Source organism: Gopherus flavomarginatus, chromosome 3 (genome assembly GCF_025201925.1).
Source record: "Gopherus flavomarginatus isolate rGopFla2 chromosome 3, rGopFla2.mat.asm, whole genome shotgun sequence".
NCBI lineage: Eukaryota > Metazoa > Chordata > Testudines > Testudinidae > Gopherus > Gopherus flavomarginatus.
The window spans coordinates 179,979,369-179,994,718 of NC_066619.1; the positions used below are offsets into that span (position 1 = coordinate 179,979,369).

General features: G+C 37.5%; 1 pseudogene; it reads right to left on the minus strand.

Annotated features, from left to right (window-relative positions):
* Nucleotides 1-1,231: 1,231 nt before the first annotated feature.
* The window catches only part of LOC127047370 (bifunctional heparan sulfate N-deacetylase/N-sulfotransferase 3-like), an 88,101-nt pseudogene continuing 73,982 nt past the window's right edge, over nucleotides 1,232-15,350 (minus strand).

Sequence of the window (15,350 nt, forward strand, 5' to 3'; positions counted from 1 at the left end):
TTCTTTGCCTGCAAAAATTATGTTTTGACAGTCAGGTCCAAGTGTTGTTGCTACTCTATTTAATGTGCGTGCAGAGGCAGGGGCTGTCTGTTCCTTCCTATTTAGTACCCATGACTTCTATTCCACGTGAAACAGCTCATTGGGTTGTATCTGTTTATTAGAATCTTCAGACTCATCCCAGAAGCTTCATTATGTCTTATGTTAGTCATGAAATAAACATTATTGGTAACTGAAGCTGAGCCATGAGTAGCTGTGACAATCATATCAAGCCAGCACCTTTATTTAATCACCCGTTTTATCATTAACTAACTAGTAAGTGGGGTGTTTACACAAAACATTAAAAACGCAGTGTATAAACATATCAAAAGAATCAGATTGTTTAGAAATATTATTACTCATGGATTGCACAGCTTATCATGCAATAAAAGTAGCACCTAATGTTGTATAAAGTGTCTGATAAGCATTCCCTCTCCAGCACTTTTTGCTTTCCTTTAATTTTTGGAATAATTATAGCTGTTATTGGAACATTTGTACCTGCAACTTCATTCGTGTACAATACAATATAGTACAGTGTATCTTTATATCTTAAGTAACCATGTTCTGATTTTAAAAGATAGAAACTCTTCTTCTTCTCCTCCTCCCCTATTCCCCTTCATTACATTAAGTAACTCTGAGGTCCTGTTCCACTAATAAATGAAAGGCTTTACTATATTGTTTCATTCTATACAATTTCTGGGACTTCCAAGGAGAATTGAAAGCATTCCACACCTTTCAGGATACAGCTCCCAATTTTTTTACATGATCGTTTTGGTATAAGTAGTGAATCCGCATGTATGAATCATTAGTGATTTTTTGAATATATTTAACACATTTCATGATTGCTATGAAATGTGCTGAACTAACAGGAAATAGTTACTAGTATGGTTCCTGGTTCATGGGAAATCTGAGCCCTTGGAGTGGAAAAGAACACTCAGAATGTGTGACGTGGAAGTCAGGCAGGGACAAACAGAAGGGAGCCACATGGAACAGGATATCACTGGGAGCAAGAGGTGCAGAATTTACGAAAGGACTAGATATTTATATGGACAATAAGACTATCCAGAGTTCCAAAAGCAAATATATTTTTTAAAAAGTAACATGAGTATTAGAGGGGATACAAACCTTCATACTACAGAGCACATGCTGATGCCTAATTACTAGCAGATAGGAAGAAACTTTTCCTGAGGACAGTTTATCTCATAAGTGCATAGTCCATGATTCTTTGCAGCTTCATCCGAAACACTGAGTACTGGCTGCTGTTGCTGATGGTATACTTTGCTAGATGGACTATTGGTTTCATCTATTATGGCAATTCTTATGTTCATATATGATTATGCAATCAAAAGATTAATTGCACACAAAAACAGGGGGTCTAGGAGTGTCGGTGAAGGAGGAATTCAATAATGGGAGAGGAAAAATAATCATCTTCCAAAAGCATATTTCTGATTGGGCTGATATAGTTTGTTTAATGAAAATTTGGATTTTCACACACAAACTGTAATAACCACTTTGATAACAATTTCAATCAAAATTAATAAACTCACAACAAATTCTGGGGGGGAGGGAGGAGAAAAAATGATCCACTTTGACCCTACAAAATAAGAACAACTTCAAGAATGTATTGCTGTTGCATTTTTAAAAAATGTTTAGACCACCTCTAGCTAATATATTTGGGCAAGAGTAATCCCAAACACATGTAACGTATGATGGGAAGGAGGAGGTTAGAAAGCAGTAATGATTTTTATGAAAGTTGCATTATGACAGTTAAACATACACATTTTCTTCATGTTACAGGGCCGTTATGGGAGGGCAGGTGACCAACAAGACAGTCTTCATTATGTTGTGTTTCATGCTGTGGAAGTTTGAGAACCCCTGTGGTGACTAATTTAGATATGAATCTGAACTGAGATATGTTGACCAAAAAAATCCCATAATATACTGGACTTCATATGTGAGGGCTGAATAGCAAGGACTTTCTGTAGCCTTGTTTGTTTAGTACAGGTTTTCCAAGCTCTCACCCCTCTGTTTAGAATTCTATATTATTTGTTTAAAAGTACAGTTGCAGCTAGAAAGAGCTAGTCCTGCAATACCTGCCAAGGAGGGTCCTTCTGTGCCGGAAAAAAACTCAAAGTACTTGTGAGCCAGCTGAACTGGAGGCAAAGTTTGCAGGTTGGTCCAGCTCTGAAGAACATTGTCCAGATTCACAAAGATGTACAAACCCAGGTGCTCATTCCCATAGTTGGACAAATGGGTCATGAGAATTCTGATTTGCATAACAAATACAAATTTGAACTAGATTTTTTATCTTAATTTCTGCATTTTTTAACATCAACTTTCTGGAAAATAGAATTAGATTCTTAACACAAATATAATTCAAGTACATTGTTGTAAAATAAATGTTACAATATTGCATTGATTGCATCAGTGAAACATCTCTCAAAGTCTTGTACTTATGATTTAGCTAACATTCCTGCCTTTCGCTGGCAGTGTGTTTCACGCCACTAATTACAATATGTGAAATCATCTCATTGAAATAGCTGATGAAATTACCTGAAAGAGCTTTTATTTTCTAACTCATGAATCTGGAAGCAGCAGAGGTACTGTATGCATGGGTTTTGACACTTAGTTTTCTTTCATAAAGTTCTCTCTGCAAAACTATTTAACATTCCTTATCCATACTCTGACCAGAAGAAAATACTTCCTAGACCCCCTTTGCATTTTTGGGTGAGAAGCAGAACAATTTTGATTTTATCATCACCCAAACATAACCAACTAATATCTATTGTGGGTGTACCACTGTGCATTAGGCCAGCCTCAGGATGTTGGCAGCACTCCGTGTGATAATTATTTAAAGTGCAGCATAAACTGAGGTACTCAGATACCTCAGTTATGAGAATGATATAAACACAGAGATAGATAGATAGATGGATAAATAAAACTGATGCACTTGATCTGAAAAGTGCGTGTAGATGTTCATTTCCCCTATTTCCTAGCCTCCGTAGAACTTAGGAAACAATGAAGAAAATAGATTGTAAATATTTCAACTTTATTACAAAAATATATAAATAATTCATGAGTATTATTATCTTCTTCTTCCAACAACAGCATCCCTCTTCTGACACTGGTGTCACCTGTTGTAATAATTGGGCCTCCAAATTTACCCTAATTGCGAGCTCAACTATGGCCAGCGATTAAACATTCATAAAATGTTACAACAACTTATAACAGTTCAGCTGATCGCGGATCCCACTGGCTGTGGTTTGCCGTCCCAGGCCAATGGGGGTGGCAGGAAGCCGCTTCCTGTCACCCCCATTGGCATGGGACAGTGAACCGCGGCCAGTGGGAGCTGTGATCGACCAAACCTGCCAACGCAGCAGGTAAACAAACTGACCTGGCCCGCCAGGGTGCTTACCCTGATGAGCCGCGTGCCAGAGGTTGCAGACTCCTGATTTATAACAACGAATGTTGACGGGAAAATGTGCAAAAAAGGGAGGGATTGAATTAAATCCAAACCAAACGGCCTATTAATATAATTCAAGGACTGTACTAAGATAAAACCAAAAAGTCAACTACCCAAAACTAGTGTGTCCAAAATTAAGCCTGATTGATGGGGAAAAAATACGGGGATGGGCTATTCCACCTATCACTCTTTTGGCGGGTTCTTAAGAAAAGTCTCTGGGGGAAAAAGCTGACTACCATGACACTGGCGGACTGAAAGACAAAAGAAAGAGGAGTTAGCTTCACCATCAGGACTGCTGCCACACCACCATCTCCAGACCCCAGACCTTCTCCAGCCTAGTCCTGAGAGATGTCCTGACCAGACCAGGCCAGAGAGAGTGAGTAAGACACTACTACCTCCACTGGTTCTGATTAAATCCTGACCACCACCTGGGACATGAAACTTTGTCTACCCTTGCCCAGGAGTCCTTTCCCTTCCCCACATTATTTATTCTGTTTCCTATTATTCTCTTTTTTTCTGTCTAATAAGAGTCTGGCTTAGCTGGTCACGGCTGCATATTTTGCAATACTCCTTTAAGCCTGTGACCAGAGCGGCAACTAAAAACAATGCCCTAAACAACCTGCTGGTGGTAAAGATTTGTCAAGTCTTGGGGAGGGTGACTCCAATATATGACCATATACTGTGACTGTGTTTTTTTCCAGTAGGAAGGTTGCAAGTGAATGTCAACGCCAGAGACAGAAGCTGTATTTTCTATCTTTGCTGTTCTTTTCTTTCCCCTTTTGTGGGTGTTTGTTTTGTCTTGTCTATTAAGAAATGGGATTGAACTTTAACAACAACCACTCCAGCCCATTGCATCTAACTTTTTCCTCATTTTACCATCTAAAAGAGTGTCCGGCAAGGTTTCTTTCTTTCTTTCTACAGCTAAAGAGAAAAGTGATAAAGGATGTTGTTAAAATGAAACCCTCTCTTAATACCTTACACTTCAAAGGTGTTAACTGTTTTTTCCTTTTCCCCCCCAGTATCTTAAAACAATTTTTAATTATATGTTTGCCATGATACTAAGCAAGCCGCGGGCTCTGTATATCAAGCCCTGAACCTTGTTTAAGGTTGGACAGTGCAGGGTCATATTAACACTTTTGACTCTTTAGGTCCAAGCAGTCCAAATTAATATAAACCATCCCTTTGTCACATGGTAGAAAATGTTGGGAGGGGTCTGCTTCCCAGTAAAAGAGAAATCAGTGATGCAGACTCTGCATATATTTTAAGTGAAACGTGCTGTATTTACACATATATTCCTGGACAAATTCTGAATTTTTTCAGCTGGCCACAATATTTCAGTTTGTAATTAAAAATCTGAACTTTCCATGAAAGTTTTCCATGTTTCAGTGAAACAACCAAAAAATTGTTTTTGTCAAAACATTCTGTCGAAACAATCCTCAATTTTATGACAAGCTCTACTTATTCATTTTCTATTCTCCTTTTCTTTATTTTTCCAGTAAAGACATATCAAGGAACAATTTAGGAGCTTGTGGCTTTTAGAATATTTGTTGATTTGAAGTAATGTTTTCAAAAATGCCTGAGCGACTTAGAAGTCCAACTCATATTTGAAAATGATTTACACACTTAGGAGCCATTGAATTTCACTGAAATGAATGCTTCTGATTGCTGAAATCACTTCTGAAAATGAAATTCAGGCTGCTTAGTCACTTACGTGCTTTTAAAATACTTATACTTTTTCTCCCTCCTTATTTACTAATGACCCTATTTGCTCTGGTGTTTTCTCCTTCCTCTCTTCCACCATCACTAATATATCTGTTAAAGTCCTTATTCTTCTGACCTCATTAGGCCCTGATTCTGCAAAGATGTTTGCAGCACTGAGGCCTTAGCATTAATCACTAAGAACAGCTGCATTTAGTGAATTAGAACAGAAGGAAATAAATAAAACTTGTATGTCAGTAGATTACCTAATGTAACATTTTGTATGTCAAGTGGAAAAGTAAAAACAACCTTCTTCCATCTATCTCAAAGTAGACTTATTTTGTGTGTGTGTAATATTTTTCACTTTATTAAAACTTACTAATACATACTAAGATACATAGCATTTATATATCCATTTAACGTATTTCATAATAAATGACTAATTCCTGTTGGCTGATATAGCATCGGATAGTCCCACTTTTCCCTTTGATATTTGCTCTTTTCACTTTAATGGCATAACCATAAGCCCAGTTCCAACCAGCAACTCTTCTATCACAAGATATTCCTTCCTGTGTTTCTGCCTGTACAAAACAAAGCTGAATCTCACCCAACAATGCCCTAAACAACCTGCTGGTGGTAAAGGTTTGTCAAGTCTTGGGGAGGGTGACTCCAATATATGACCATTTTCAATGGGATTTCATAAACTGTAACAGTATTCATAATTTTTTTTCTAAGCCCTCTGGCCCAGACAATTTTGTCTTCCACTGAAGACTTGAGTAGTATGCAAAATTACTTGTAAAATCAGGATTACAGTGGAAAACAGTTGTTGTCTCAGTTGACCTTTTATGATGAATGCATTACAAACAAACATCTTACCAGACATCCAGTCTCCTGAGGCATTTTTTTCAGTCATTACTCTAGGCCTTTGTGTATTTTGTTTTTGTGCACAATGTAAATGAAGAGGCAACATTATTCAACCCCTTTGAAGTAAAGCTATCTTCCTTGTAGAGACCTTTAAAAAAAATCTTGCAAAAGAGGAGGCATTGAGAATGTACAAAATGGGGAAATGGAGGAGGGAGTAGAGATAGGAAAATGCCTTAACTCCACACAGATTTCTTCTCAAAAAACTTCTGTAATCTTGGGGCCGGGGATCGGGATTGACTATACTGGGTTCCATCAGCATTTACCATTTACAGGAGAGAATTCTACTTCTCGTTGATTTTTGACAGTATTACCAGTCATAACTTCATAGAGATGAGCTGTTCCTGAAAAGTGTTCCCCAAAGCATCAGATCTCAAGAGGCTTTTCCTCAGGATGAAGAATGATCATCTTTTTTTCTGTCTTTTTTTCCTCCTAGCCATTACAATAGAAATTCTTCTCTCTGAATTCTCATGTTTGAATTATCCGGTGGCTCTCTTTGGTTTCTTGATATAGTATCTATAATAGTAAGTAGGTATATGATTTGATCACATTTATAATGTGTAAGCAGAATACAGTCCAGACCAGTAATACATATACTTGGTGCTTTAAAAGTGGCCAACTTCACAATGCTGAAAACTGTTATGAGCCAAATTGGGATGATTAAACAGAAAAATGTTAATAATAATTGGAAATTGCTTAAGAACACTTGTCTAGATGCCAAAAAAAGAAACAACCCACACAACTGCCATATTAAAAATCAACCTGGTTTAGAGTGGAAGTGAAAGCAGCTATAAAAATAGTTTATAACAAATGAAAGAAAGAGGAAGTTGATAGTAATGAATATAATCAGAATCTAAGAACTATAGTAAAGTGACAAGGCAGCATAAGGAGAAATCTGTGACAAGCAGAATTAAGGACAGTAAGAAGGAGATTTTTAAGTATGTTAGGAACAGAAAGAATCCTGACAATAATAATGGCCCATTACTAGTTGGAAATGGTAGTATTATAAATCAGGATGCAGGAAAGGCAGAAGTGTTCAATATATATTTCTATATATGTTCTATATTGGGGAGTGGGAGAATATATGAGGTAGTCTCATCATATAACACTCTTTTGATTCCACTAATATTTCAAGAGGATGTTAAATGGAAGTCACTAGACATTTTTAAATCAGTAAATCCATATAACTTCCATCCAAGAATTTTAAAAAAGCTGGCTGATGAGCTCTCCAGACCATTAATGTTAATTTTTCAGTGAGTCTTGGAACATGAGGGAACTTCTAGAAGACTGCAAAAAAGCTAGTTTTGTGCCAATATTTAAAAAGAATAAAAAGAATGACTCAGACCTGTCAGTCTGACATTGATCCCAAGCGTGAGAATGGAACAGTTGCTATAGGAATAGATTAATTTAATAAAGAATTAAAGGAGGATAATTAATACCAAGCAACACGGGTTTATGGAAAATACAGCTTGTCAAATTGATACTTTTTTTGATGTAAGGAAAAGTTTAGTTGATAAACATAATACTGTCTATATAATTTACTTAGACTGTTGTAAAGAATTTAATTTGGTATCACACAACATTTCGATAAAAAAACTAGAACAAGTGGTGGATTAGCCACTGGGCCAATGGGGCCCATACCCAGGGGCCATGGCCAACTGAGGTGCCCCAACACTCCAACCATCTCCACCTGACTGGAGCTCAGGCCAGGGAGCAGGGTCTGGGCATGGGGTTTTGCCCCATTCCGCCCACCCAGCGCTCCAGCCAGGGAACGGAGTTGGGGCACAGGGGCTTGCCATGCTCCGCCTGCCCAGTGCTCCTACCAGGGAGAGGGGTTCGGGTGTGGGGACTCGCCCTGCTCTGCCCACCCGGTGCTCATTTTACCGGTAGGAGCACAGTGGGAGTGGGGTTGGGTGACTGCAGATGGAAGGGGTGGGTCGAGCTTGCATTTGCTCTAGTCCAGGGCCCCACAAAAGCTTAATTTGCCTATGACTATAACAATATAAAATTAACATTGCGCACATTAAATGGATTAAAAGCTGGCTAACTGATAGGTCTTATAATAAAACTGTAAACAGGGAATCATGGTTCTAGTGGGGTTCTGCAGGGCTAAGTTCTTGGCTCTATGCTACTTAACATGTTTATCAATAACCTGGGAAAAAACAATAATCACTGATAAAGTATGCAGATGGCACAAAAATTGGGAGAGCAGTAAATAATGATGAGAACAGATCACTAATACAGTGTGGCCTTTTGAATTGCTTGAGTACAAGCAAAAAAATGGCTTTAATATGGCTAAATTTAAATGTCTACATCTAGAAACAAAGCATATAGGCCATACTCTCAGGATTGGGGACTCTGCCCTGGGTAGCAGTGACTCTGAAAAACATTCGAAGCTCATCAGGGATACTCAGCTGAATAGGAGTATCCAGTATACTTTATTTCCAGTTTGAATTTGTCTAGCTTTAGCTTCAGTCCCAGGATCATGCTATACCTTTTTCACCTAGATTGAAGAGCCCATTATCAAATATTTGTTCCCCATGTAGGTACTTATAGACTCTATACACATCACCCCTTATCCTTCTTTTTGTTAAGCTAAATAGATTGAGCTTTTTACGTCTATCACTATAAGGGACGTTTTCTAATCCTGTAATCATTCTTAAGGCTCTTATCTGAACCCCTCTCCAGTTTATCAACATCCTTCTTGAATTGAAGGTATCAGAACTGGACACAGTATTCTAGCATTGGTTGCACCAGTGCCAAATACAGAGGTAAAATATCCTTTCTACTCGTACATGAGATTCCCCTGCTTATGCATCTCAGGATCACAAAAGCTATCTTGCCCAACGCATCTCACTAGAAGCTCATGTTCAGCTGATTATCCACAACAACCCCCAAATCTTTTTCAGAATCTTACTAAAAGTGAATGAGAACCTTTAGGGTTTTTTTCTTTTGTTTCTGAAAGTCTTCCCTTGCATTGCTAATCTACCCAAACCCTTTTCAGAAAACAGTGTAATAGGGGGTGGAAGTGTTTAAAAAATGAAGAATATAATAATCAGCATTTAATGAAAGTCAACATTTACCAAGGACACCAAAGAATTATCTGAAATATCAGTTATCTCCCGATTCTAGGTAGGGTGACCGAACAGCAAGTGTGAAAAATCAGGACAAGGGGTGTGGGGTAATAGGAGCCTATATAAGAAAAAGACCCTAAAATTGGGACTGCCCCTATAAAATCAGGACATCTGGTCACCCTAATTCTAGGTAAAGTGAAGTAACTTTTAATGGCATTGGGGAAGATTGTGTGTGTGTGTCTGTGTGTGTGTGAAATAACATTTTGGATGACAATTTATTATGGAGAAATAAACACCTACGCTAGGTCATAATTCAGAAAATCATTGAAGCATGTGCTTAAAGATCTTTTCTCAGTGGGGATGCTTACCTGATCAGGGCCTTAGGGCCACAACATTTGCAGGCAAAAACAATGGCAGTGGCAGTACATAATTGTTTGCAATTATGATTTTTCATGAAAGCTTATCTTTCCCATGCAACAGCTTATTTCAGAAACTCAGATAATCAACCTCATCTATATATGCACTTTTCATAGGTACAATGGCGCACCTGTTTAATAATAAACAAAAAAGTGCCTGTAGGTGTATAACAATAATTGTATGATAAAATACTGCCTAATCTGATTAGTTAAATTGTAGCTCTCAAATAACTGTGTCTGGAGCCTCTTACTCTCCATCCTACTCAGCCTGCAGGAATAAAATACATTCACTTTACATTATTAAGAAGTTTTATTAAACTGATTTATCTATGAACAAAGGCACATGTGAATCAAAAATAGCCCTAGTTTCTGAATCCAGTCCTACCACCTTGTGGCACCTTAGAGACTATCAAATTTATTTGGGCATAAGCTTTCGTGGGCTAGAACCCACTTCATCAGATGTATGAAGTAAAAGATACAGGAGCAGATATAAATACATGAAAGGATGTGGGGTGCTTATCTACCAATGTTATATACACCATCATGTGCCAGCAATGCCTTTCTGCCATGTACATTGGCCAAACCGGACAGTCTCTACGCAAAAGAAGAAATGGATACAAATCTGACATCAGTAATAACAACATTCAAAAACCAGTAGGAGAACACTTCAATCTCTCTGGTCACTCAATAACAGACCTCAAAGACTCATGCATCTGACAAAGTGGGTATTCACCCACGAAAGCTCATGCTCCAAAACGTCTGTTAGTCTATAAGGTGCCACAAGATTCTTTGCTGCTTTTACAGATCCAGACTAACACAGCTACCCCTCTGATACTAGACCTCAAAGTGGCAATTCTTCAAGAAAAACACTTCAAAAACAGACTCCAACATGAAGCTGCAGAACTGGAATTAATTTGCAAACAAGATACCATCCGATTAGGCCTAACTAAAGGTTGGGGGTGGCTGGGTCATTACAAAACCTAAACTTAATTTCCCCAATACTAATTTCTTCCTACTGTTATTCATACCTTCTTGTCAACTGTAATGGGCCACTCTCTTACCACTTCAAAAGTTATTTCTCCTTCCTTGGTATCCTGCTGTTAATTGATTTATCTCCTTAGACTGACTTAACACTTGGTAAAGTACCCCACTTTCTTTCATATATTTATACCTGCTCCTGTATCTTTTACTTTATACATTTGATGAAGTGGGTTCTAGCCCATAAAAGCTTATGCCGAAATAAATTTGTTAGTCTCTAAGGTGCCACAAGTACTCCCAGTTTTTTATGCCATAACAGCCAGTCTCTGGAAAACAAAGTCAAAGACTTTATAAAAATGATTAAAGCAACTCACTGATTATGTAAAACTGTCACTCAGTGGTAACTGAATACATTTGACATAAGGCACTCTCCCTTGGGTAAAATTGCTACAAAGGATCACCGCAGAACTTCAAAAAACACATCAACCAAAAGTCAGTTACAAATTCCCAAAGTAGTGATTAACCAAAAATTGTAACTTGAGATTGAAGAAGTAGTTACTGTGTACACTGACCCTTATCCTGGCATACATTTTAAAGAAGGTATCACTTACTGTATGAAGTAAGTGACACATAGCCAGAAAGTGTTAAGCATCATGCAGGATAATTGACCCAGATTCAACCTTTAGGGACATATTGGTAGAGAACGTTTGTATTTTTTATGTTTACATATATATTGTTGGAGGTTAACAATGTAATCAAACAGTCCCTGTCTATGTTGTATTTTGTTAATTCAGAGATCAAAAAGAAATCTTAACATTTAAATGAACTGTAAGCATAGTAATATTACTGTATTCATCTCTCTTTGAAATGTATAGCAAATCACCTGTGAATGATGGAAAAAACAGGCAATTGCCAAATCCCTGTGGCTAATCACTGGTGATGCTTAGGAAATAGGTCTACTTCAAAGTCTCCACGATTGCCTATTGTTTGCCTAAGGACTCCGAGGTATCAAGAGAAGGCGTGGAACTGTATAAAAAACACCTGGGTCCTGATCTTTTTTATCTCAGATCTGCTTGTTGCTTCATGCAGGGGAAGCTTAAGTCTTAAGACTGAGATCTCCAGTCTCACCTGGATCACCCTGAATATGGACATTGGACTATAATCTATATACTAATTCTGAAAGAACTCCTTGCAACTACAAAGCTCACCATCTCTACTATGAATCTGATCTCAGAACTGTACTCATGTCTGTATGTATATTGATCTTTTAACCAATTCTCTTTCCCTCTTATTTTCTTAATAAATGTTAGTTTAGTTAATAAGAATTGGCTGTAAGTGTGTATTTGGGTAAGATCTGGAATATTCACTATCCTGGGAGACAATGTGTCCAATCCTTTGAGATTAGTAGAACTTTCTTATAGGATGAATAAGATTTTCAGTAATCCTCATCATATTTGACTTGTTTTGGTGGAGGCCTACAGCTGGGATACTTTAAGGGAACTGTGTTGTTAGCTTCTGGGTAACCAGTAAAGTATTATAGAAGCTGTTTTATGCTGTCTTGGTAAATCTAAGTGTTGGACTATCCACCAGATTTGGGGATTGTCTACCCCATCCTTTGCAGTTCACCCTAATTGAGTAACCTTAGTGTGGCTCCTTGGGACCCTGGTCACAACATCATAAGTATATGAAATTTTATAATTGTAATAATCCATAACAGCCACTTCACAGTGGAACAGCATTGAGTGGTAAGGCATCAAGAACAAAAGAAAGGCCAGATCCTCAGTTGGTGTATAGAGAATCTCCTATTTACACCAACTGAAGTGTTAATAAAGGATTAGATAAACACATGAAAAGGAATAAGGCAAAGGAAAATTTAAGTGAAATGTAGGGGGATTATTTTAATCATATATGAAGTGTCTTCTAGCCCTAATCTCTCATATATACTGGCTTGATTTTTAAAGTCATTTTGCCTTAACAAATTCAAAAATCACTGATTATATCAATTGCAGATATTTCTCCCCCACAGTATTAGGGATATAGGTGAGATCCTCGGCTGCTGTAGTGAAGTAATAAAGATATGCCAGTTTATATCTGCTGAGGATCTGGGACTCTTCATAAGCGATTTTACTTAACTTGGTTTCTGAAAATCTCTGTTTATGTTAATATATCTCAATGAGTCTATACTAAAATACTAGGAGGAAGTACAAAACAGTGAACCTGATTCTGTGCTCACTTATAACAATTTTACACTGGGGTAACTTAACTGACTTCATTAGGTTACTCCTGATTTAGGGCCAGGTATGACACATCCTGCATGCCCACACAAGGGAATAAACAGACATTAGGCATTCACTTGCTCCCCTGCACCATAGCAGAGAAAGTAACTTCCCCAGGGATGCTAGCCCCCATCCTGCATAGGTGGGTGAGTGGAGAACTGGAAGAGCCTTGATTCCACTCCTCCCAGTTCCAATATACCAGTCACCAAAGATGAGTGGGAACCCAAGGGAAATAATATGTATCAGGTGATACAGGTGTAGGGAAGACAACCTTCTCTCTTCCCCATACTCCAGAGCAAGGGCTGGAGCCCCTTTGACTTGGCATCTGGTTCTCCACTTGCTTCTGGGGCAGAGCAGCTACTCACTGTGCCTTGCTCAGAGCTAGTGGCAAAGCTGTAAACCAGTGTAATAGAGCAGAATCAGGCCCACTGATTTGGCACCTGTACATGGTAAAATAGCAAACTTCAAAATGCCTTTATAATTGGGTGTTATTTAAAAAAAAACATACTCCTATTATATTTCTCTGGAAAAAAATATTTTAATTTAAACAAAATGAGCAATTTTGAGGATAATTAAGTAATATAGCTAATAAAAATAAAATGCAATTTTAAGCTACAGTGAGCTGAATAAAATATTACACAGGAGCTTGCATTTTTATTAAATTAATCAATCTTTGTAATAACTTATTAAATATCTTGGGTATTCTGCACATGATAAAAATGGATCCCCATGGTTATATTGTTATATGCTTTAGCAACCTCTTCTAATAGCAGTACTTCACTGATAAAGAATTATTCTTTCCTCTCCCTCCTAAACCACTTCTTGAATATTGCAGCACATGTGATTTATGGCTGGAAATAATTTAACCGATTTAACATACTGTTCTGAAGAGAATATCAACATTTACATTTTTCCTTACATACAATACTACCTGCCAATAGAACAACTTCTCTATGCACATAACCAATTTGCTTTGTATGAGCTTTTTCCTGGTATCATGATGCAGACAATATTCCCATTTTAAATACGTACCATAAAAGTACGTCTTGTTTCATACATTAAGACAATAAGACAAATTCTACTCTCATGTACATAAGTACGATTTTCCCCTAAAGATTAATGTGGCCAGGTATATACATTACACGGCGGTCAATTTTCATTTTGGTAACAAGCCAGAAAAATATTTTCCTCTTTATTCATTGTTAAGCATAGGAATTGAGTTACTCGAAGTTTTTGTATGCATGTATCAGTTACTATAATGTAATCTCATTGCCTTCAAGTTCTTCAGACCCACTGGGCACCACAAGTGAAACTGGGAGCAGAATTTGAAAATGTTGCTATGTATATAGGGTAACTGAAGACATGATTTTGCCTGCAGCAGTTGTATTAGCATCATGAGTAGAGAGAGGCAAGAATGAGTCCTAGTCACCACTGATAAGAGAACTATTGGGGGCCTCTCTTACAGACCTCTCCATTTTTTTTCTCTTGAAACAGGCCATAGAGATCCCCTTCCCTCTCACAGTGGGCCTGCCATCAAAGGAGTGAGCATAGTAGTGCCTCTGTGACAGCAGCATTAAGTAGGAGATGGCATGTTCACAACATATAATCCTCTCACCAGTTTAAGTCAGGGAAAGGCCAGTTATATACTGCTCTCCCATTTGCCCACAGGAACCTGAAGTCAAGGAACTGGCTCTGCCTGGTCCTGGCCCAAATATTTGCTATAGCACTTCACTGATTGCTGCTTCACTGAACTAGAAGACTTGAAAATTTTCTGTCAATGTGGATTTGCATGTGTATGGTTTAGTGACATCTAAATTAGTCATGCTCTACCTACATATACACCAATATCAAAGCCATAATGAAGATTAAGGACATCTTGACCCGTATTCTTCCAATAAAACTGTGTTAATACTGTGCAAAATTAGACAGATCAATGCCAACGTATTACAATGGTATATTTCATATATATATATAATGTCAAAGTATTTAATGTGCTACAATATAAAAAGAAGAAAGATTACATTATAATTCATACTCTCCTGTTTTATTGACACTTAAAATATAATATGACAGTAAGTAAAAGCTTGCAAGAAGCAATGAATCTAATATAAACACAAACACTGGCGGGAGGAGACTATTATGCAGTCAGTTTTAACTTAACTTAAACCATTCAGAAATGAGACTGATATGATAAAAAGCCTAAAAAGCTGGGGTAATATTGTTGAGTTTCAATATTTCTCTTATCCCAAACTGTCACATATACTTTTTCTTATGAATAAAGGTTAATGTCGCATATATTTTTTCTTATGAGTATAGGCTAAACAATGGAAAGGCTACATATCTGTGCATTTTTAGTCACCTGCTTATACTAAACTGAAAGAAATTTGGGTATATCTTGCTATTTTGGGCAAACCAATAATTATAACTTCATTGCCCCAAGAAATAAAGGTAGTTAGTAACACCATGAGCTAATAATTTAACTTGAAAA